This window comes from Diabrotica undecimpunctata, chromosome 2 (assembly GCF_040954645.1).
Source record: "Diabrotica undecimpunctata isolate CICGRU chromosome 2, icDiaUnde3, whole genome shotgun sequence".
Classification (NCBI taxonomy): Eukaryota; Metazoa; Arthropoda; class Insecta; order Coleoptera; family Chrysomelidae; genus Diabrotica; species Diabrotica undecimpunctata.
The window spans coordinates 72,400,079-72,424,109 of record NC_092804.1 but is presented as its reverse complement, the minus strand read 5'-3'; positions in this window follow the sequence as shown (position 1 = coordinate 72,424,109).

The window sequence follows — 24,031 nt, the reverse complement described above, 5'->3', positions numbered from 1 at the left end:
GTTTATTGCCAACTTTGATAATAATCTTTTTTAAATATATTAGAAAAATTTAAATCCAGAAATAATTGTTAATTTCCTACATTTGGAATAACAAATATATTAGACTATATATTTTACAAATTGTATATTCAACAATTATTTTTATTGTTTATTCCTCTTATCTTCATTAAATAACAATAATAATTTATATATTGTATCGGACGCTAATCTATAATTGATTTATAGTTATATAGTGTATATATAGTGTAATATATATGAATATATAAAGAAAGAGATAATATCAAAACTCAAAGTCACTCAAAGGTCAATGGAGCGATGCATGCCAGATATAACAAAGAGAAATCGAAAAAGAATAGAATGGAACAGACAAAAAAACAAGTTCGCTGATATAATCCACAAAATTAAATCTTTAAAATTAGAAGATAATTCATAGAAGACGCCCAAAGTTAAGGTGGAATTATGACATAAAGAAGGAGATAGAATATACTGAGAATGATGATGAAAACATACTTCAGTCGTCAGAGACGAAAATGCCCCTAACCTCTAAAAATCATACGAACAAGCTGAATTTTGCCAAGCATATTAATTTTGGGACCACAAAAAAGATTAGCACTTTTACCTCCGGGCTTTCCACTAAAACCTCCCACGCAGGAGGGTAAAAACGCAAAAACAATAATTTACCAAGAATCTGAACACTGTAAAAAAATGTTTCAAATAAAAAATGTAGCTAAGATAATTTTAATCAAAAATGTTTATAAGCATTTTGAGCTGATACAAATTTGATTGAACATTGATATCGAGCGCGTAACTGACATGCAAAATCGACGGGCACTTCAAGCGTTGTTTCTAAGAGAACGGTTCATTCTATACAAAAAATCTTATAAACATGTTTGTTAAAAATTATCTCTTATGGCTATATTTTTCATTTAAAACATTTTTTTCTACGGTGTACAGATTCTTAGTAAATCGATTTTCTGCGTTTTTACCCCCTGCGAGGGGATTTTAGGGGGAAGCCCGGGGGGTAAAAGTGGTAAACTTTTTTGCGTCTTCTTTGCAGTCCTAAAATTAATATTCTTTACAAAATTCAGATTGTTCGTATGATTTTTAGGTGACAACTCTCTGACGACTGGACTAATATAGTTTTTGTTAGTTATAATAGGGCCTTGAATAGAGGTATCGTATATATTTCAGTGTTGTCAGTTTCTTCTTTTTTGTCTATCTATCATCAATAAACAAATGTTTTCATATTTTGAAAAATTTCTTGAATCTGCTTATCTGTAATATTTTCGTCTACAATATTTTTGTTGTGTTTTCCATCTTTATTTCCGAGGTATGTTTTATTAGAGTCTTTATTCAGATTTATTATTTATTTGTCTTTAAGTATTATTCATAGGAGATTATAACGAACGGGTAGATAAAGATAAGAATAAGAGAATGGGGATATATGAAAAATGAATATTATCAGAAAAATAAAAATTGACAGAGAATGTTTGAATTCTTCCAGATGAATGAAGTGTTAACAGGTAAGACTTTCTGGAAACAAGCTTTAGAAGAAAGGTATACTCTGTAGAAGAAACGAGAAATGCTAAGAATACAGTAAATTTTGTAGCATAGACACATAAGTATTCAGAATGTGATGAATATGGTAGAATCAGAAAACAGTGCATAAAGAAGAACACAGCGTAGGTTAGTCATAGGATGTTAAAATATAAACTGGGGAGTTCTAGAAGGAGAGCAAAGCGTTATGCGAAAATCCAGATATATATATATATATATATATATATATATATATATATATATATATATATATATCTGGATTTTCGATATATATATATATAAATTTAAAAAGAACAGAAAACAAGTCTAAGGAAGAACATTACATCAAAATTGTTCAGCGATATACTATTCAATAGCTTAAAAATATGTGGAATTAAAAATATAATACAAAGATTTAATGAACAAATTGATAGAATAATGAAGTAAAAAAAGCAATAAAAACTAAAGGAGATCTTGGAAAATGTATATTAAAACTAAACTATTAAGATGAAAATAAGTATATAAAAAGGGGAAATGGAAAAGGAGACAGAATAAATCGAGAGAGAATAAAATTAGATAAAGCTTGAAAATGACGTAAATCAGATACATAAAAAAGTACTAAAACTTCTAAAACACGGTCACATTATTAAAATAGATAAAGAAAAAACAGATAACATATGAAACAAGACACAAAACATTTACTATTAAGTTTGAAGTAGAAAATATAGTTAAGATATGGTCAAAGTATTCGCTCGATAAAGTCTTGGTCTATTCAAGATATCTTCCCAATTCTGATCCATTTGTTTTTCCAAATTTTGATTTTTAGAATTGCAATATCTTGTTGTATTTGTTTATTATATCTATGCTTCCTAAGTCAGGCCGTGGAGTTACGGTATCTACATCGTAAAATTGCATGTACCCTATCATCCATGCTACGACATGCTGGGCGAGCCACATAGTCTGTAGTCAACACCGCGAAGTATGAGCTGGAACAAAAAGTGTATCAATACTCATAAACTTATGAAACGAATTTGGGAGATCATAAGGGCATTCACATTTTACTCTTTTTTTAACTTGTCTTGAGTGAAATGGCTACCGAATGGCTATTAGGTTTTCAAGGACAGACGGGTCACTATATTTCCTTCTACTCCATTAACCAAATGATTACCGATATAAGTAATCCCCCATCTGTTGTATAACAGTTCGGATAAAAGAAGCGACACGTAGTAGGGCACTTTATTGCCCTGGAGCTGAGAAATTGACTCAGAAGGCGGAAAAGCTAAATTAGCCAACGGCATGGAGATTTAAAAAGCCACGAGATGACTACCACATTAAAGATCCGTAAGCAAAAGAAACGACCCTAAGCCCCGGGCACCCCTTAAGTGAAGAGGGGGTGCTAAGAATCCCCTGGTCAGCCAATGTCTCAAGAGTGAAAAGGATCAATCAGTACATGGAACATTCGGAGTATTTACCAAGCAGGCAAGGTAGCAAATATTATTTAAGAAATGAACGCCTGAACATAGATATTTTAGGATGCAGTGAAGTTCGATGATTAAGTTCTGGAGTAACCATTGTAGATCAACGCCTACTATCAATATTCGAGGGATGGCACAACAAGTAACAGAAATGACGAAGCAATAAGAATAAAAAAGAGAAATAGCTATTTACGCCCATATCAGATAGAGTTATGCTATTAAAGAGTGACTTAAGGCACTCTCATATAAATATTATTTAGGTCTGCCTCTCCCCCCTCCCGACATCCGAATCTACTAAAGAAGAACTAGAAAATGTTTATGAGATCCTAGAAGAGTCTCTAAAACTGACAAAAAACGTGAACTAATTATTATCATGGGCGATTTTAACACCAAAATGAGACAATGCACAGTCGAGAATGTTTTGGGGACATACGGTCTTGGCAAAAGAATCAAAATAGGAGGAAGACTGATTCAATTCTGCCAAGAGACGGATATGGTTGTACGAATACATTTTTTTTTACATCCAAAAAGACTTTATACATGGAAAGTACCCTATACCGCAAGAAAAATCATAAGATACTAAATTGATTTTGTCAACATAAACAAAAGGTTTCGAATTTCTGTCACCTCAGAAAAACATATCCAGCCGCAGAGTCTTCTCAGATCATAGTCTATTAGATGCAAATATCAACAAACGACTTAAAATAATTCATAAGAAAATAAAGCCCAAAGTAGATTTAAAACTACTAAAAGAAAATAACATCCAGGAAAAAGTAAAAACAGAGATTAATTAGAATTTTGCGAAAATAGTTAAGAAATAAATGAAGATGTCTATTACCACACGTTCGCATGAATATCTTAATTCAAGAAAAGAAAGGAAGATATTGCAGATGATGGAAAAGCGACGAAAACTACAAGGAAGAAATGACAATAAATACAAAAAGTTGCATAAAAATATACTAACGGAAATAAAAAGAGCAAAAGAAACATGGCTGCTAAAGAAATGTATGGAAATTGAATCTCTACATCGCAAACATGACGATTTCCATATGCACAAAAAAATTACACAATCCCCACGGCTCAGAAGTAACAAACGAAGAAGTAGCTATGGCCATTAGGCGAATTAAAGATGGGAAATCAGCAAGACCTGAAGAAGTCCATGGTGAAATTTTAAAGGTATTGGAGACACACCAAATCACAGCTCTTATGAATCTATTCAACAACAAATATGAGACTGGTCACTTACAAAAAGACTGGCTACTATCAATGTGACTGACTACTAGGGAGTGTGAAGAACATAGATTAGTTAGTTTTATGAGCAATGTACTTAAAGAGCTCCTTAATACCATTTACTCTCGCATATACACCAAATTAAAAGAACACCTTTTAATTTGGTGTTTATGTGGAATTTAAGTGAAGTTCAATGTGGATTCATAATAGGACTCGGAACGATGGAAGCACTTTTCAGTTTGCAAGTTCTAATACAGAGAGCCAGAAATGTCAACTGCGATGTATATGCATGTTTCATTGATTTTGGGAAGGCATTTGACAAAGTAACACATGAGAAACTAATCGATATCCTAAATATATCAAGACTCGATGATAAGAATATAACGGTATAAGCCTAATCTCAAACTTATATCTTAAACAAAAAGCAACAGTCCAATTTAAAAATAAACTCTCCGAGACCTGCACAGTCTGAAAAGGAGAGGGTTGCGTTCTGTCACCAACTGTATTTAACATATACTCTGAAAACATCTTTAGAGAAGCCTTGGACGAATCAGAAGATGGTATTGCAGTAAATGGCCAACTTATAAAAAATATTAGATATGCAGACGATACCGTATTGTTGGCAGATAGTGTGCAGGAGCTCCAAAACATGATAAATAATTTTATAGAAACATGTACTTGCAGCAAATGCAGCCTTAAACTAAATTTAAAAAGAAGACAAAAATAATGATCATTAGTAAGAATACCAACATAAATGCCCAAATTACAATAAACGATACACCGTTAGAAAGAGTGGAGAAAAGATGCTATTTGGACTGCAATATTTAGGATACTGGGACCATAGTTACGAAATAAAAACTCGTACTAAAAAAGCCAGAATGTCTTTTAACGGTCTTAGGAAAATTCTCTGCAACTTATCAATATCAAGTATCAATATGTGTATAAAAATTCTTAGATGTTACGTCTTTAGTGTCCTCCTCTACGGAGTAGAAAGCTGGAGTCTTACAGAAGATGCCATAAAACAATTAGAGTCATTTAAAATGTGGTGCAACCGACGTATGTTAAGGGTCTCATATATACACCACACAACTAATATAACTATTCTTCAGAGGCTAACAAAATACAAAGAAATTATTAACACCGTAAAGAACAGAAAATTGTCTTACTTCTGCCACATTATGCATAATACTAAATACCGACTTTTACAGTTCATTAAATAAGGCAAGATTAAGGGCAAGAGGGACCCTGGACATGGACGTATATCCTGGCTAGCCAATCTTAAGAAATAGAATGGTCTAACGTTAACTGATATATTTCGAGCTGCTGTGAATAGAATAAGATGGGTCAATATGGTCACCAACATCATTAGAAGATAGATATATTCACCATCTCCCAACTTACCTTTCTACGTATCTCATCCAACAGATATGTCCTATTTTTATTAATGTTGTGATATCCGGATCCTTGTATGTTGTTATTAATTGACTTTCTTCATTTTAGGAAGTGTTCAAGTTTTAGATTCTGGTGTAAATACTTGTCTTATTAAAGTTCTGTATATTTGTAAAAATGTCATTTTCGTTTTTCTTCTGATTTTGTTGCTGACTAAACCATGAGCTTTTATTGGCAATAAATATCCTGTGACGTAATCCCTTTTTCACGTCTATTGTTTGCGTTATTTTGTTTTATTTACAGATTTTTACTCTTCGCCAGTAGCGTTTCTTTCGGCAATATTATCAGTTTTATATGTATTTTATATTATGCATGTTTAATATTCATGAACTGTATAAAATAATAAAAGTCAATAGAGATAAAAGTTCTAATAAAATTTACCGGAAACAAAGGGAGGATTAGACAAACTGAGAAAAAATTAAGATATTGAAAAATGAGTGAACAGTAAAGCTTAATAACCAAAACAGAAATAAAATAACTTAAATGGTTTAAACACATCGTAAAGATGGATAAAAATAAGTTACGAAAAAAAGCATATATAAAGTAAATTAGCAGAAAACGTACAGAAAAAGTAAAAGAAGCAGATTTGTCTGTTACACTTTCTTCCAGAAGTTAGAAATGTAATTCTAAGCAATTTATCTACAGTATTTTTCATATAAAAATGCGTGCATGTCACAATTTATATAAAGTGACGTCAGTTATATTTGAAATTTCCAGAACGTCGTTAGAGTTCAAATTTTCGTAACACAGCTAATAATACGTATAATAATAATCTTTCATAGGCGTCAACATGGTATAATAATCAGAAAAATGTAATTATCATTATATTGGGAATTTTAGAATTATATTGATTAAATAACCAAAAACATTTGTTATTACTAATAATATAAATTTTATGAAATAACTCTTTAAGTCTAATATTCCACAAAATAATAATTTTAATTAAATATATTAGACAATTGTACGCAGCTGATATGGAAATACTTCAAATTTTTTGACAGTTCAGCGTGTGGTAAAATTGTTTAAAGTGTTGCCGCTTTTAAGAGTAAGAATTTTGTTTATGTTTTGATTTCTTACACAATTTGGTCATAATATATTATATATTAATAAATTGTATTACAAAATACATAATAAATTTATATTAATAGCGTTAAAAACTAATTATTGTTGTGTATTGTGATTGTGCTATGCCAAAACAACTAAATAGTATGTAGAAAGCTGATAAGCTTTCATATAAGATGGATTATTTTGAACAAGAAATAATTGCGTGACGTTTTTATTATTAATGCTCTAAAAGTGGTAAGTTTAAAATTTAGAATATATAATTTTGTATTAAAATGTATTTTAGTGTGTAAATACATAATAAGAAATTATGTATTTTAGTGTGTTGCAGTAATCTTAAAACTAAGTGTATTTACTGTTAATATAATAGTTTGACAAATAGTTGATGATTTAATTACTATTTAAATGGGAATAAGCCACAATTAAAGGTTAAAATACGTTTATCGACGTTTCAGTTTCCACTTCGGAAATCGTTCTCAAAATACAAACATTAGTAAATTAAACAAATTTTGTTTTTTGTTACTTAGTGAAAAATTCTTCTAATAATTTAATTTTATCTGACTCATGTATATTGACAATTCAGACATACATTATACATTTTAAAGTAGACGACTTTAAAATGATATTGCCAATATTGTTGAGTTGCGTTCCTGGGACGACTTTACTTATAAGATAGTTCATTCGATTACATGAAATCAACTTTAACTTGAGAATATCCGTCAGAAAAAATCATAACATGTAATTCGTCTTTAAAAAGACAAATACATGCCATGATGACAGTAAAATTCTCCTGTTAGTGATTCCATAGTAAATTATGAGGGAAAAACCAGGAAGAAAACCTTATAATACTATGCCGACATGGTAAGTATTTGATCGTGCATTTAGTTTATTTTATTTAAAATCATCAACAATAGTTGATGATTTTAAAAATTCATCACTTACTAACTATTCTGATGTTTTGGTAACGCTGTGGGGTTCTGACGTCGTAAATCTTGAATTTTTTATATTTTTATATGAAAAATACTATATTAAAGAAATTTCCCTCCAAAAAATTTTTGAATGGCAGGTAAAAAACCAAAATTTGAATTTTGAATGGAAGCTCTCGCATGTATTCGTCGTACTTTATGGAGACGTACTATTCTCGGCCCCTATATAGTAGGTGGAAATTTGGCGTCTACAGCGATGTAGTTCACCACCAAGAAATTTACAATTTTTTGAACTGCCAGATATCTGGGTAAGATTTCTCCCAAATAAATCGCGAAACAATCGCTTACGCCTTTTAAGAAACATGAAATGTCTCATTATTTCGGATAATTCAGTTGCTAAGTCGAGTTTAATACTTTGCCACCTGATTTTAAATTCGCATAGACTAAGAATCGTTTAATAAACTAACCAATTCTATCCAAGTTGAAAACGACATCCTTTCAAATCAGAATTTGGGAAAACTTGGCGAACTATTTTGTAAAGTGTTATTTCAATATCCACAGAAAGAATGGCCGGGTCAAAAATTATGCTTCTACTCGTACACTTCTCTTTTAAGAACTGAAACACTCGTACGTAGGAAATGGTTTCATTGTTGGGAAGACCTCTTTTTGACAGTGCCCACTTTTGCCATCACTTACGACACGCATTCTTTTCCTAAAAGTATTTTCTATACTTTCTCAGCCATTTCCCTTCCTCCAGTCAGTTCCAGCGATATCCCTTGATCTCTTGTCTGTTTTATTCTGTTAATGTCCACATCTCTCCTTCCTATCAAATTTTCTTTAATTTCCTTCATTAGGTCTGCGAACGACTTTTCTTTACTTTTATTTATTATGATCACGCCCTTTTCTCCTCTTGGTTTGATGGTGGCCCATCCCCTTCTTATTCTGTTTCCTACTAGCGTGATAGTCACATCCTTTCTTCTTGGAACCAACTCTAGTATTCTTCTTGTTGTTTCTATCAAGGGTAACCGGAGTGTGGATTTCGACTTTGCTTCTTCCCAACTCTTCCACCTTTTGTACTAGCTTTCTACTGACTTTGAGTAATTTCATGGTCTATTGTTCTTTCTTTCTCCTTATTTATCCATTTCCCATCCTTCAAGGCAGAGATGGTATAGGAGCCGTTGGCAATTTTGGGAATATGGCACTTACTTTTTCCGTGCCCTTATTATCCTCTTCGTTTTTTTTTTGACGAAGATTGCCACTTCCCCTGTTGTTTCGGAAAGATCTCCTTCCTTTACAACAGTGTTCGTAAAGATCTCTTCCAATCGGTCCTCGTTGAGCAGTTCTATATCATCTCCGCTTGCTATTTTTCGTTATTTACTTCTACTCTTTTTTTGATTGCATCTGGATTATTAGGTCTACTTGCACTCCTCCACTACTACTACTACTACTCCACATAATACATAAACACACAAAAATCTGAATTTGATATCAACCTGAGGTACAACGCCACCCTCAGAATTCCCAACTCAAAACATGGCTATTCGCCTACAAGATCGAGGCCAAGTAAGTCACCTGCTAAATCGGCGAAAACAAAGTGCCAATTAATAAACAACCACGGGTTAAATAACTTTTTATTTTATTTTAATCTTCTTTGAAAACGATTTCCGAAATGGAAAGCGAAACATCAAAACAAAGGTAAAATGTAATTTTTATTAGAATTTAATCACATATATCATTCCACTTCGGTGCCTGAACGAGTAAACATCGTTTTTGCCGTTCTCGTAATTTACAGTGTTTATAATAGTTTTTAAACTTGTTTTGCGATTTATACTTGTTCCAGACAATAACAAAGTGCAGTGTAATATATACGTGTACTTTCGCGGGTGCATATAATCGCTAAACGTGTATAAACAATATTTCATTAAGTGCATTATAACCTTACAAGAAAATAACAACATTGTTGGACATTACACTAGTTGCTCCATATTTAGGCAACTTCCATCACTATGGTGTATGATAAGTTGCCGCCTTCTGACACTTAACAATGAATACAAACAAATTGCAAGAAGCTGTCTTTGACTACGAGGATGCTTCAAATCCAACAATGTCAACAAACCAAATTGTAACCAACACAAACCCAACCACCAACAGTAACATATCTTACACGGCTGCAGTAAAATCAGCACCTAGACCAACGTTCCCAAAAAAGGATCAGGCTGTGGTTCTTCATGCCGAGAACAGTTTAAAGCTATACGATTATTTACATGCAATCGGAACTATCATTGGGGCCAAGAACATTTGCTTCGCATCCAGGATATCGAATAATAGGGTATGTATTTACTTATCTAATTCTGAACTTGTCGAAAAATTGATAAAGTCTCATCCATTCATTCAAATTAATACATTTTCACTAAATATTCGGAGACATATCTCCAACCAAAAGAATTGTTATTTCAAATATATCACCTTTTATTCCTCATGATCTAGCTGAAAATGCTATAAAAAGTCTTGGCTTACAACTAGCATCCCCCATATCATTTCTAAAAGCAGGTATCCCTGGAGATGAATACAGTCATGTTTTAAGCTTCAGGCGCCAAGTTTATATATTTTCCCCTTCTGATAACTACGAACTACAAACATCAATAACTATTCCATATGATAGTCATGAACATAGAATTTTTCTTTCTACAGATAGAATGGAATGTTTTATCTGCAAGCAAACAGGACATGTTGCAAATAACTGCATTAATCCCCCATCGGTCATTATTCCTATACAGTCAGAAACCCGAGCTCCCATTTCTAACAATGAACCTAGCACGAATACAAATGAAAGCGTCCAATCATCTCAAGACATTCCAGTAATAGGCCAAAAAAGACCTCCTTCGGAATCACTTAATGACGAATCTAGTCTTCCTACAACTCCGTTAGCTGAAACCTCTGAAATGCAACCGCCTTATATCCCTAATGAATTAACTAAAAGAAAATCCAAAAAGAAAAAGCGGAAAACGGATGATACCAGTATCTCTGATATTACTAAACTTGACATTACCGAATATTACAACAAAAATCCACAAAACAATATACTCTCCCTAAACGATCTTTTTGCGTTTTTAGAAAATACTAAAGGCAGCAGTGACCCCTATCATGAGGCCCTAAAGTTTACAAACGACATCAATACACTCCTTACCAATTTGATTTCTATCTACCCGCATCTTTCTCAAAGAACAATAAAAAACAGATTTACACGATTAATGAAAAAAATCAGACATCAATGCAATGTTAAATCTGCAGAAAATAACGATACAATAACATTACCATGTCTTTCACAAACAGATCCCAGTGACGATGAATCTTACTCTGATACTTCCCTTGCCTCCCAAAACTCTTTAAAATAATCTTTCTCTTTAATACAATGGAATTGTGATGGGTTTTACGCCCGTCTAGAACGCATCCAACAGCTTATCCAAGAGACCGCTCCAGATATTCTTTGTCTACAAGAAACAAATTTAAAGGAAACCCAAAATCCGTACCTAAAAAATTACATAGGCTATCATCAGATTAGATCCACACCCCTACGCGCAAGTGGCGGTACTTCTATTTTTATATCGTCAGATATATATTCCGAAAAATTTAACATCACTTCTAATTTAGAAGTAGTAGCTGTTTCATTCTGGTGTCCTCATAAAATCACTATTTGCAATATATATTTACCACCTAATAAGGGGATAAATCATACAGAAATTTCTAAACTAATAGCAGAACTCCCACCCCCATTCATCCTCGTAGGAGATTTTAATGCTCACAGCACAATGTGGGGATCTAACAGCACATTTGGCAGAGGAAAAATTATAGAAAACATAATTAGCAATGAAGATATATTTCTACTCAATACTGGTTGTAGCACCCACTTCAATATATCTTCAGGAACTTTCTCAAATATCGATCTCAGCCTTTGTGATCCAAAACTAGGTCCATCTCTAACATGGTGTCCTCTAGATAGTCTTTTCGATAGTGATCATTTCCCTATATTAATCTCAGACAATAAACCCAAATCGTACAACCCAATAAGTAAATGGCGTATTGCACAAGCGGACTGGATGAATTTCAGTCTAAACGTCCGAGATCAAGTCAATTCAATTAAATATGAATATAACATAGACCACTTAGTTGATCAGTTCACTAATTGCATAATTAACTCCGCTCAAAAATATATAGGAAAATATTCTGTTAAACCTACACGAAAATCAGTTCCTTGGTGGAATGACTCCTGTGCTGTAGCAGTTCGTGTATGCAAGAAAGCTCTGAATAAATATAGACGAACAAGAACTAATGAAAATCTTATCAAGTTTAAATTAGCTAAAGCTAAATCAAAACGTATCATAAAGGAAAGCAAAAAGACTTCATGGAACCTTTATATCAATTCTATTTCTTCCGACACACCTCCAAGCCAAGTTTGGAACAAAATTAAACATATGAAAGGTCAAAGCACCGCCTACAAAATCCCCGCCTTAATTCATGACAACAAAATAGTGACTCAAAGTCAAAGTATTGCCAAGATCTTTGCGCATCACTTTCAATCGAAAACGCTAAACCAAAATAAGTCTCCTTTACACTCTTTTAACATCGCAAGTGGTAAAACTAACGATATTTCCAACCCAATAAACCTACCCTTTTCTAAACAAGAATTGACTCTAGCTCTATCCACTACAAAAAACTCAGCTGCTGGCCCTGATGACATCCCCTCAATTTTCCTCAAATATCTCCATGAAGAAACCATAAACAAATTGCTTGAGTTGTACAACCTAATCTGGTCCCGACAAGAATTTCCTTAGTAGATAGATAGAGTTCCTTCTGGAGCGGAAGTGACGTCACACGTCGATCGTCAAGCGTACGTATCCTCATGGGTCAAGGCCACGCCCCCCCTCGTGACGTAGGAACGAGTCTAGGGTCTCGAGGCCACGCCCCTCGACCAATGGTGACGTAGGAACGTACCTCGTGTCTCTAGACCACGCCCCTCGGCCAATGGTGGCGTAGGAACGTCCCCCCATGTCTTGCTGACCAATGGTGGACGTCCTCGTGACGTCGGAACGTGTCGTCGACCAATGGCAGCATAGCAGCGTCAGTGGTGGGAATAGCAACACCCCCAGCGACCAATGACAGCTCAGAATTTGAATAAACATCATAGAAATGGCGGTATAGCGATGAGGGACCAATGGTGACATAGTAACGCCCTCCTCGTGACGTCGGAACGTGTCGTCGACCAATGACAGCATAGCAGCGTCAGTGGTGGGAATATCAGGCCAATGGTGGCATAGTAACGCCCTCCTCGTGACGTCGAAACGTGTCGTCGGCCAATGACAGCATAGCAGCGTCAGTGGTGGGAATAGCAGGCCAATGGTGGCATAGGAACGTCCCCCAATGTCTTGCTGACCAATGGAGGACGTCCTCGTGACGTCGGAACGTGTCGTCGACCAATGACAGCATAGCAGCGTCAGTGGTGGGAATAGCAGGCCAATGGTGGCATAGGAACGTCCCCCAATGTCTTGCTGACCAATGGTGGACGTCCTCGTGACGTCGGAACGTGTCGTTGACCAATGGCAGCCATAGCAGCGTCAGTGGTGGGAATAGCAACACCCCCAGCGACCAATGACAGCTTAGAATTTGAATAAACAACATAGAAATGGCGGTATAGCGATGAGGGACCAATGGTGACATAGTAACACCCTCCTCGTGACGTTAGAACGTTTTCCTCGACCAATGATGCCACAGAAACGTGTCCTCGACCAATGGTGGACATCCTCGTGACGTTGGAGGCCAATGGTGTGCATCAACGGCCAATGAGAAAGACGTGCATCGACTAATGGTGGAGTCGTACCACAATATTAACGAAAAGACGCCCCCAGTCCCCCCCATTCCCCCGAAAAGACGCCCCCAGTCCCCCCCCCATTCCTCCCGAAAAGACGCCCCCCCAATAATATCGAAGCTACACATCCAACGTAACCAATGAGAACAATGTTCAATCGCTGGTCGGTGACTGCGTTCTATGAATTGACAAAGAGAAGAAGACGAATGACAGACAAAGAGAGCCATTTTTCCTCGTATTTTTTTGTAATTAAAACCTACAGCCATTAGCGTAAAACTTCTAAATTTTTTCAATTTATATTTTACGAGTTACCTCGTATATATTTTATCGATTACCATAATAACAAAAATTCGTTTATTTTTCAATTTATACTTTACATGATCAGTTGAAATCTTTATAAAATAGATCTTGTTACTGAGAATAATGACATCATCGGATACGCCGGCTATTAAAAATTTCTCACGCGATCACGATATATAGCCGGAAACACGTGCACATTCCAATTCGATTATTTAATGTAAGATAAAATATATTCTCTCATGGAGGCAGGAAGTTAATAATTAAGCCCGGCATGTGATGCATAAATGAATAGTCTTACGAAATATTGCGCAACATAGTTTTAGCGTGGGAGAGGCAGTTAGATAAAGAGCAGATGCACTACATATCGTCAGTTCAATTCTGATCATCCTTCAGACAAGTTGTGTGTTTTGTGCAGCGTCAGCAATTATACAAAGTACCGTTCGGAGAAGTTCTGTGTTTGTGAAGTGCCGGCAATTATATATACAAAAGTAAGTTTTATAATACTTAACCTTTTTTATATCATTTAGAATTCATCATTATCTTTACTAATTTCCAATTCTTAATAATTTTTCTGATTTAAACATTTTATTCAAATTACTTGGTTATATTCTCCGTTCTAAAAAAAAAATGTTTGTAAATAGTGCGGTATTTGTAATTTTTTGTTTCTATGAAAGTTTTGTTAATTAAAACTATTTCATTGTTAAATTAAAAAATATACATATTATAATAGATAGAATTTTTGTAAAATAATATTGCTACTCAAAGATATTTCACTGTTAAATTAAGAAATTGCTAGTCAAAGATATGTTACTGTTAAATTAAGAAAATATATATTGTTGCAGATGGACCTAAAAAAGATTAATGCATCCTCTCTGCTTACAGAGAAGACAATCAAGCCAATTAGAAAGCTAAACAGCCTACCCGTAGGAGTACCCCAGAAGATAATTGCGGCAAGAGAAGTCGATACGAAATTTGGGAAATCCATCCTTATTGAATTAGAAAAGGAGGTGACGTTCTTGCCGCAAAGGGTGGTTGAACTCTACAGGCCGCATTTGGAACATTTCAGCGAGGGAAAGTACAGCTTGGTGTTCCGAGGAAACGTTGCCACTGGAAAGGTGCAGCCAGCCGCCTCGTTTGAAATAATAGAAAATTAGAGGATAAAAAAAATATTGGTGAGTTTTTCATTTATTGATTTATTGCTTTTTACTTAATCATGAGTAACATTGGTGATCTTAGTAGTGACATTGTACAACATTTAATTCAAGCGCGTGATGTTTTGTTTCGAAATTATACACCGCGAGAAGCGAATATTTGGTTAAATCACATTAAAAGGCATTTGACTTTGTTTACTAAAGCGATTCGGTGTGGGGACTTGGAATTAGCTAAATTACGGCAACTACAGACAAACGCGGGGCATTTAAAGACAATTAAATCGGAAATTCAAAATTTCGGTCTTCGCGTGGGTGGTGGAATTACTAAACATCGTCGGGTTAAATGGGAAGATGTAAATTCCGCATTCAAGAGTAGAATCAGAACAGGTATAATTATTAATCTAGGACACAAAGATTTAATGCAATTTTTCGGGGATTGTTTTAAGTTATTTAGAATTCGAATTAAAAACATTTTAAAAAAATTAAATATGATAAAATGTAATATGACATTATGTGGAGAATTTATTAGAAAATCAAATCAAGGAGGTGATATTAACCAATTTAAATATTTTAATACCAAAAACGAAGCCATAGACGCAGGAACGGACTTGGTTTTATGGTTTCACACAAACATAGTCGATAAATTAATGTCTAAGCTATCGGAATTTGAAGAAACGGGATCAGGGTGGGCTTTGAAAAAAATAGTTTCTTTAGAAGTCAATATAAATAAATATGAAGTGGGAAATGGAGCTTCGTCGTTCATTAGACTACCAGAACAAATCCAAAAGAAGCACGCATGTATTAATATCAAAAACGATGATGAAGCATGCTTTTTTTGGAGCATAGTTTCAGCGATTTATCCAGCTAAATGCAGTTCAGATCGTACATCTTCATATCCACATTATGCGACTGTCTTAAATATCGATGGGCTAGAGACACCTATGACTATACAGGGTATTTCAAAATTTGAAAAGTTAAATAATATTTCTGTAAACGTGTACGGGTTAGAAATGAATGTTGCTAAAGAGAGAACATTTTACGTAACAACGCCGGTAAGGCTATGCAAAACCAAATTAACTAAACATGTAAATTTATTGATTGTACAAGATAAATATTTTCCAAAATTGAATGACTACGAAGCACCTATGGCTCACGATGAATCTGTAGAAATTAAGTATCATTATTGCATGATTAAAGATATGTCTCGACTTATGTCCAGGCAGTTAAGTAAGAACCGTAATAAAAAATTTTTATGTGATAGGTGTTTGAATTATTTTAGTAGTTTTGACAGATTAAATGATCATGCAAAATACTGTGAGAAAATTAATGAATGTAAAGTTTCTTTTCCATCATATCAGAATGTTGAATTTAAAAATCATATTTATAAACAAACAACTCCTTTTGTAGTCTATGCCGATTTTGAGTCAATGTTGAACAAAGTTAAAAACAGTCCATTAAAATGCAAAACAATTAAGTATCAGCAGCATAAAGCCTTTAGTGCAGGTTATTACGTAAAATGCTCTTACGATGAATCTCTGTCGTTTTACCGAAGTTACGCAGGTGAAGATTGCATGGAGTGGTTTGCCAAGGAAATGACGTTGTTGGCGGCATTTGTGCAAGGAAAAATTAAAGATATTGTACCTATGAATGTCACACCCAGTTTTAATGCATCTAATTGTCACATTTGCGAAAAAACGTTTTCAGATAAGGATGTAATTGTTCGTGATCATGACCATTTTACCGGAGATTTTCGAGGACTCGCACACCAAGTGTGTAACTTAAATTTCAAAAAACTTTTCGTTGTCCCAATTTTTTTTCATAATCTTAGCGGTTACGATTCGCATATGATGATTAGAGATCTTGCGAAAAATGGTAGTATCAGCTTACTACCAATAAATAAGGAAAAGTATATTTCATTTACAATATACGATTCTGAGGTCAGTATTAAGTTGAGGTTCGTTGATTCACTGAGATTTTTAAATTCATCATTGGACAAGTTGGCTGCCACATTGCAACCTGAGGATTTAAGATATTTAGCTAGCGAATTTCCAAATACCACTCCCGAACAAATGGAATTATTGAAACGAAAAGGCATATTCCCATACGAATATATTGAGTCTTTCAATAAATTGAATGAAACGCAACTACCATCAATTGATAAATTTTACAGCTCATTATCGGGTGAACACATCTCCAAAAATATGTATCATCATGCTCAGAATGTTTGGCAGTCATTCGGTATTAAAAATATTTTGGAATATAGTATGTTGTACATGAAAACTGATATTATGTTACTGACTTGCATTTTTGAAAATTTTCGACAAAAATGTCGAAGTACATACAGTCTTGATCCTGCATGGTACTATACCATGCCTGGATTTTCTTGGGATGCAATGCTTAAATATACTGGATGTAAACTTGAACTGCTAAATGATATCGATAAAATCATGTTTATTGAGAAAGCTATCCGAGGTGGTATAAGTCAAGTAAGTAATCGGTATTCTGAGGCAAATAACAAATACATGCATAATTATGATCCATCAAAGCCTAGTAAATATGTGCTATATTTAGATGTCAACAATTTGTATGGTTGGGCAATGTCTCAATTCTTACCATATGGGGGTTTCGAGTGGGTCGATACCAATATTGATGTCTTGTCTATTCCTGACGATGGAGATACAGGATACATACTACAAGTGGATTTGGAATACCCAGAACACTTGCATGACTTACATCGAGATTTACCGTTTTGTTGCGAACATCGTGTGCCACCAAGAAGTAAGCTTCCAAAACTTATGACCACCTTGTACCATAAAAAAGAGTACACTTTGCATTATCGCAATCTAAAACAAGCTCTGAATGCAGGACTCAAACTAACAAAAATCCATAAAGTGTTGAAATTCAAACAGAGCGCTTGGCTTAAGCCATATATCGATCTTAATACAAAATTGCGAACTGCAGCAACTACAGCATTTGAAAAAGACTTGTACAAGTTAGCCAACAACGCCATATTTGGTAAAACGATGGAAAACATTAGGAAACATCGCATTGTAAAACTTGTATCAAAATGGGATGGAAGATATGGAGCGAAAAATTTGATTGCTAGTCCAAGATTTCATAATAGAACTGTGTTTAATGAAAATTTAATGGCAATCGAACTTAACAGAACAGAGCTCATTTTCAACAAACCATTGTACATCGGCATGTCAATTTTAGATATATCCAAAGTGTGTATGTACGATTTTCATTATAACTTTATGCTGCCATATATGGGAGTTGAAAATTGTAAGCTAATGTATGGGGACACTGATAGTTTTATCTATGAATTAAAATGTGATGACGTTTACAGAGATGTCATTAAAGCAAATTTATCCAAATTCGATACATCAGACTATTCTGAGAATAATATTTATGGAATACCTCAAATCAACAAAAAAGTTCTCGGAATGATGAAAGATGAGGCAAACGGTCGCATTATGACTCATTTTGTCGGACTTAGATCTAAAATGTATTCGTTTAAGATTAGTACGACGGATGAGGATCGAAATGCATTGTGGGATAAATACAAGAATAATATGGATGATGCAAATATTGAAAGACTTGCAAATAATTTAGGCGTCACAAAAAAATCTAAGGGTGTAAAATATTCAACGGTAAAAAATGACATTACTTTCGATGATTATGTTAAGTGTTTAAACGAATTTACAACTAAAAGTGTTTCCCAATCAACGTTTCGTTCCTACGCCCATGATCTTTTTACAATAACACAAGAAAAAATTGCATTAAGTCCGTATGACGATAAACGTTACTTGCAACAAAATTCTCATGACACTTTACCTTGGGGTCATTATGAAACCACAATGATTGAGTAAAAACAAAAATTAATAAATGAAAACATAACCAATTTTTTTATAGCTTTATCAATCTCCACACGAAAATGGATTGGCTATTTGTTAAATGAATATGTAGAATGATAATTGTAATTTAGTGAAAATCAACATTTGTAATTATTATAAGTAGAAAATAAAAACTCTAAAAAATATACATTGTTTTCCTGTAATTTTAAGTCTCAGCTTATCTTTTCCAGCGTTGTGAGACATTCAACGTGAAAATAAAAAAGACATGTTTGCATAAATAGCATTTATTTTGATTATTACATAAAATCATTTACAACTTTAATTTTATAATAATATAAATATTCTCTTAAAGCATTACTTAACAAAGTGTCTGTGGAAATTTCGCAAAACGCAGTTAAAGCTTCAAGTGGTCCATATAAACTGCTTCTGCTGCAAAAGTTTGATTGTATCAAATCGATAACATTTCTATAATAAGCATGAAAGTGTAAATTATCCAATAACGATACACGATGACACACCAGACTGCTGTTTACTTCTAGGATTTGGTTGACATCCCTTTCATCTAGATAGTATTCCAGACCATGCTTTTCAATAACAAGGAACTTGGTTGAATCATACACTATTTGTTTAATTTTACAATAGTCTCCACACTGAAACTCGATAGGATTGTAATCATCTTGAGAGGTGCTGTTAAAGAAATCGCAAATCTTCTGCTTAAAAATTCCGATTATATCATCCCACTCGAACGTGTTTAAACTAATTCTTGCATTCTTGTTGTGCTGACACAAAATAATGGCTGATGAGAAATGACGAGCTGGAGAAAGGCCAACTTTGATTATACACTTGTCAAGCGGAAAGGATGCTTCTAGTAAATAATATGGTTCATTTTTGGCTGCTTCTTCGAATGTCGCCAAAACTCCATCTAATTCAGCATAATAATCGATATCATCTGATGGTGAAGCAGCAGCTACCACCATATCGTCTGATGAACTATAACCACTATCTTGAGAACTCATATTGATGAACTGGCAGGAACAACTGGGCATGAGCTTGCAGCATTTATGAAATTTATACTTTTTGTCACCCCCCACTCATTTAGTGTATATCGACGCGGTGTATGTAAAAGTAGATCCTAAATGATATCTTTAACGTTAATCCAACTATTATGGCTACTATCGAAACCCAACCATTGAACATACATCTTATTTCCACGTCTGCGCAGTACTTTCTCTACTAAATATATGTCTTTATTTTTTGTTTTCTGTAATTCTTCTTCGTAGAATGCTCCTTTGATAGGCGCTCCAGTTATATCTTCAATCAAGTATGTTGTGGGATTCGTTATTTTAATTTCAGTAATTTTAAACAGTTCTGTTGTCCAATTCGGTTTATATCCCTTATCGAAAATGTGTTTATTTTTACTAATGCGAACCACGTCACCAACTTTCAATTTTCTTGGACCGGCAATTTTCAAGTGAGTATAATATTTTCGTAAAATTTCATTTTCGTTAGATTTATTAACATCAATAGGTCTAAGTCGAATTTTGCTGTGTTTCGTGTTGTTGTACTCTTTTGTAATTTGAGGCAAGATATCAATCCATTTGTAAGTTCCATTAAGACTGAAATACTTGTAAAGTTTTTCCTTCAATGTTCGAATAACTCGTTCACATATGGCTGCTTTTTTAACACTAAAGGTATTATAGTGATTAATACTATGCTTTTTCATGAGATTTTGAAACTTGGAATTAAAAAATTCTGTGCCTTGGTCTGTTTGTAAATTTTTCGGACATCGTCGAGTATGAGCGAGAATATCCGAAAATGTTCGAGTAATTTCCTCCCCTGTTTTCGTCTTTAATGGTCGAGTCCACACAAACTTTGAAAAACAATCAATTACAACAAGAATGAGCTTGTAAGATTTATTTTGACTGGCATAAGGTCTCATCTCAGCAAGGTCCATTTGCCACAAATCGTCTAGTCCTTTAATGATTGTTCGTCGACGAGGATAATTTTTTCGTGCAGGCTTGTGTAGCTCGTTAACTAGTTGTATCTTCTCCTCGCTAAATGCCATGTCTAGCTTCCAACGATTCGATTCTTTGAACTAACGCTAATTCGTTGTTCCGTTGGCTTTATTATGTAAGAGGTAATCTTCCATTACATTAAGACGCTCATCTAAATCATGTGAATTAAGATCCGCCGTTTTAATCTTTTTTTCTATTTCCAACGTTTTCATCATAATTTGTGCATTTTGGTTGGCGGCATCTGTAATATTCTTCGTCATTTCTTGTTTAAATATATCAAGATCATTTTTAAATTCATGCATTTGTTTTGATAAATCAGATATTTTCGAAGCAGTCATTTTATTCTCATCAGACAACTCGTTAACTTTTTTACTTAAATTAACTTCTATTTTACTAATGGAGTTTGAGATTTTTTGTTCGAGTTGAGTATCTTTTTGAATTCTATTTTTTTGTATCAAATTAATCTCTTTTCTTAGAAAAGTTTTCGCACGAACAATGCTGTCATCTACATATTTCTTATTGGAAAGATGATTACCTGCTACAGGAGGATCTCGTGTAATGTCTTTATGTACTTCATGTATCTGGTTTTGTAAATCCAAAATGGATTGCTTTAAGCCTTCACGTAGCTTTTTAACAACTTGTTCATTAGAACGGTAATGATGACGACCAAACTTGTCAACACTCATGTTGGAAATGATGTTCCAATAATCCAAACATTAATATATAATATCTGCTTCACGTAATTCGTTGATAATGGCAACAATTTCGTTATTGTGGGATGTGTTTCCTGCTTCTTGGGAAGCAACCAGCAATTTGAGTCTGTCGCATAGTTCGTTTGGATCATCCCAATATACATATTCAATAGGATTATCGTTGTAGATCAAATGAGAATTATCGACGAGCCCTGACCCTTTGGAGCTAGATGGTGAAGATAACGATGTTCGAGGAGACGTTGTCATCGATGATGAACGAGTCGTTTTTGCTAAACGAACAAGACCTTCGAAAGGTTGTCTCTTTAATGCAGTAGATCGAGTTTTCGGTGGCGATTTCTTTGTTGTTTCATCGGTAGGTTTAAATAGCGGTTTGATAATATGATGATATTTTTTCCCAGTTGCACCTTTAAGACGACCTTTGGAATCCAGATGAACTTCTGTACTATTTAATAAACTTTTATAGTGCTTTAAATCTGTATCATTATAATCTTCAGGGTTATCATAGAAAATTAGTTGGTATAGACCTGGCGTTCCCGGCACCCATCCTCCTTCCCCACTACCATCACTAATGACTTGTATACTACCTTTGTTTTTGTTAAAGTTTATTCGTCGTTTACCCAACATCCAGCCAATTTCATCATTGTAAATAGGTCCGTAGTTTTTATCAATTTTATTATCTTTCATCCAAAATTCTTTTATATACTTATGGCTCATTGGAGGATATTGCTCGATATATTCATCAATAGCCTCTTTCGAAACATTATTAGGATCAAATATATCATGTTCGTTAACTTGATCGATTGATACTGCATCGGAAAATACATCGTCATCTCTGGCTTCTTTTTTTATCTCTTCCTCCGTTTTCACCTCTTCTTTTTTAACGTGTCTAAGCTTGTTATTAATAGCATGATGCAACGTTTTTGACGATTGCGCAATATCTGTTAGAGGTTTAGCTATGGGCTTAAAGAGTTTATTTAGCGACTCATCTTGTTCTGTTTTACCTAACTTTAATGCCAAATACTTTTTGCGAATGACACGAGCTAGTTCGGCAACTTTACGCGTGCGCGCAGCTACCTCTTTGTCTGACATATTGTTATACAATGCGTGTTTTTCGATCATACCTACAGTTTTATAAACTTGTCGAAACCTTTACGATATCGTCCGTTAGAAATATCGAAATCCTTAACAATGACGAATGTACCGTATTTGTCCTTCCAACATTCGGAACAAAATTGTTTAAATTGCTCAAATGTCATATCAGGTGATACGTGGTCATCAAAGACGTGTTTCAAATTGAGCTCATCTTGCTTAAACAATACAATAAGATTCGCATTATCACGTAAAAGTTGTTTGCCTGCTCGACTGTATGATTGACATAGGTATGCACAATCAATGTCTTTATGTCTACCCATACAGTAATATTCACGTATTGTTTGTTGTGGATCCGTTGATACGTCATCAAATATGAATATTGAGTTTGGTTTAGCTTTACTTGGGCTTATAACATCATCATTATCTTTAAATGGAAAATAACCTACTTCTTTCACAGACTCCAACACTTCCTTCAAAAATTGATACTTGGGCTGAAACAACGACTTTGAATAAACGTAAACATTTTTGAATTTAGCGCCATTCAGGTCAAAAAGTAATGCCAACATAACATTAGTTTTTCCACATCCGCTTGGACCACATATGATAGCACGAAATGAATGTGGTAGCAATGCACCATGTTTGCTGGTTCTTGTCACGTTGTCGACAAAATCCAAGTTTTCCACTGCTAGTGTCTTGTCTTGTTGAATGACCTTCATCTTGTGATTGAGATGTATTTTGTACACATGGTTATATAAAGACATTTTTCAAAAAGCGATTCATTTCAATGTTGATCGTTCAAGGTGAAGGAGTGTTGAATTCTCTGATCAATAGTCTACCGTTTGAATTGCATGCTCCTGGTTACCAATATCTAGGACCTGGAACTAAATTACAGAAACGGCTAGCTCGTGGAGATCCGGGGATAAATCCGTTAGATCGAGCTGCGAGAGATCACGATCTCGCATATTCCCAAAGTAATTCATTGAAAGATCGACATAAAGCAGATTGGGTGTTGGAAAATAAAGCGTGGGAACGAGTTAAAGCAAAAGACGCATCTTTGGGTGAAAAAACCGCTGCCTGGTTAACTACTACAGCAATGAAAGCTAAACGAAAACTGGGTATGGGTATGAAACGTGGTAAAGGTGTTGGTTCATTTAAGCGACATGTGTTACAGCCAATTATCAAAACATTGAAACGTGCTCCTCCGTCACCAAATCTGCGTAAATCCGCTCTACTTGCACTTGCAGCAGCTAGAACAGCCGTTAAGAATGTAGGTGGGAAGAAAAATGTACGTGTTCCAAGAATTATTCCATTTGAACCAAAATCTGGTGGGATTTTACCTTTAATCCCAATCTTTGCAGGCCT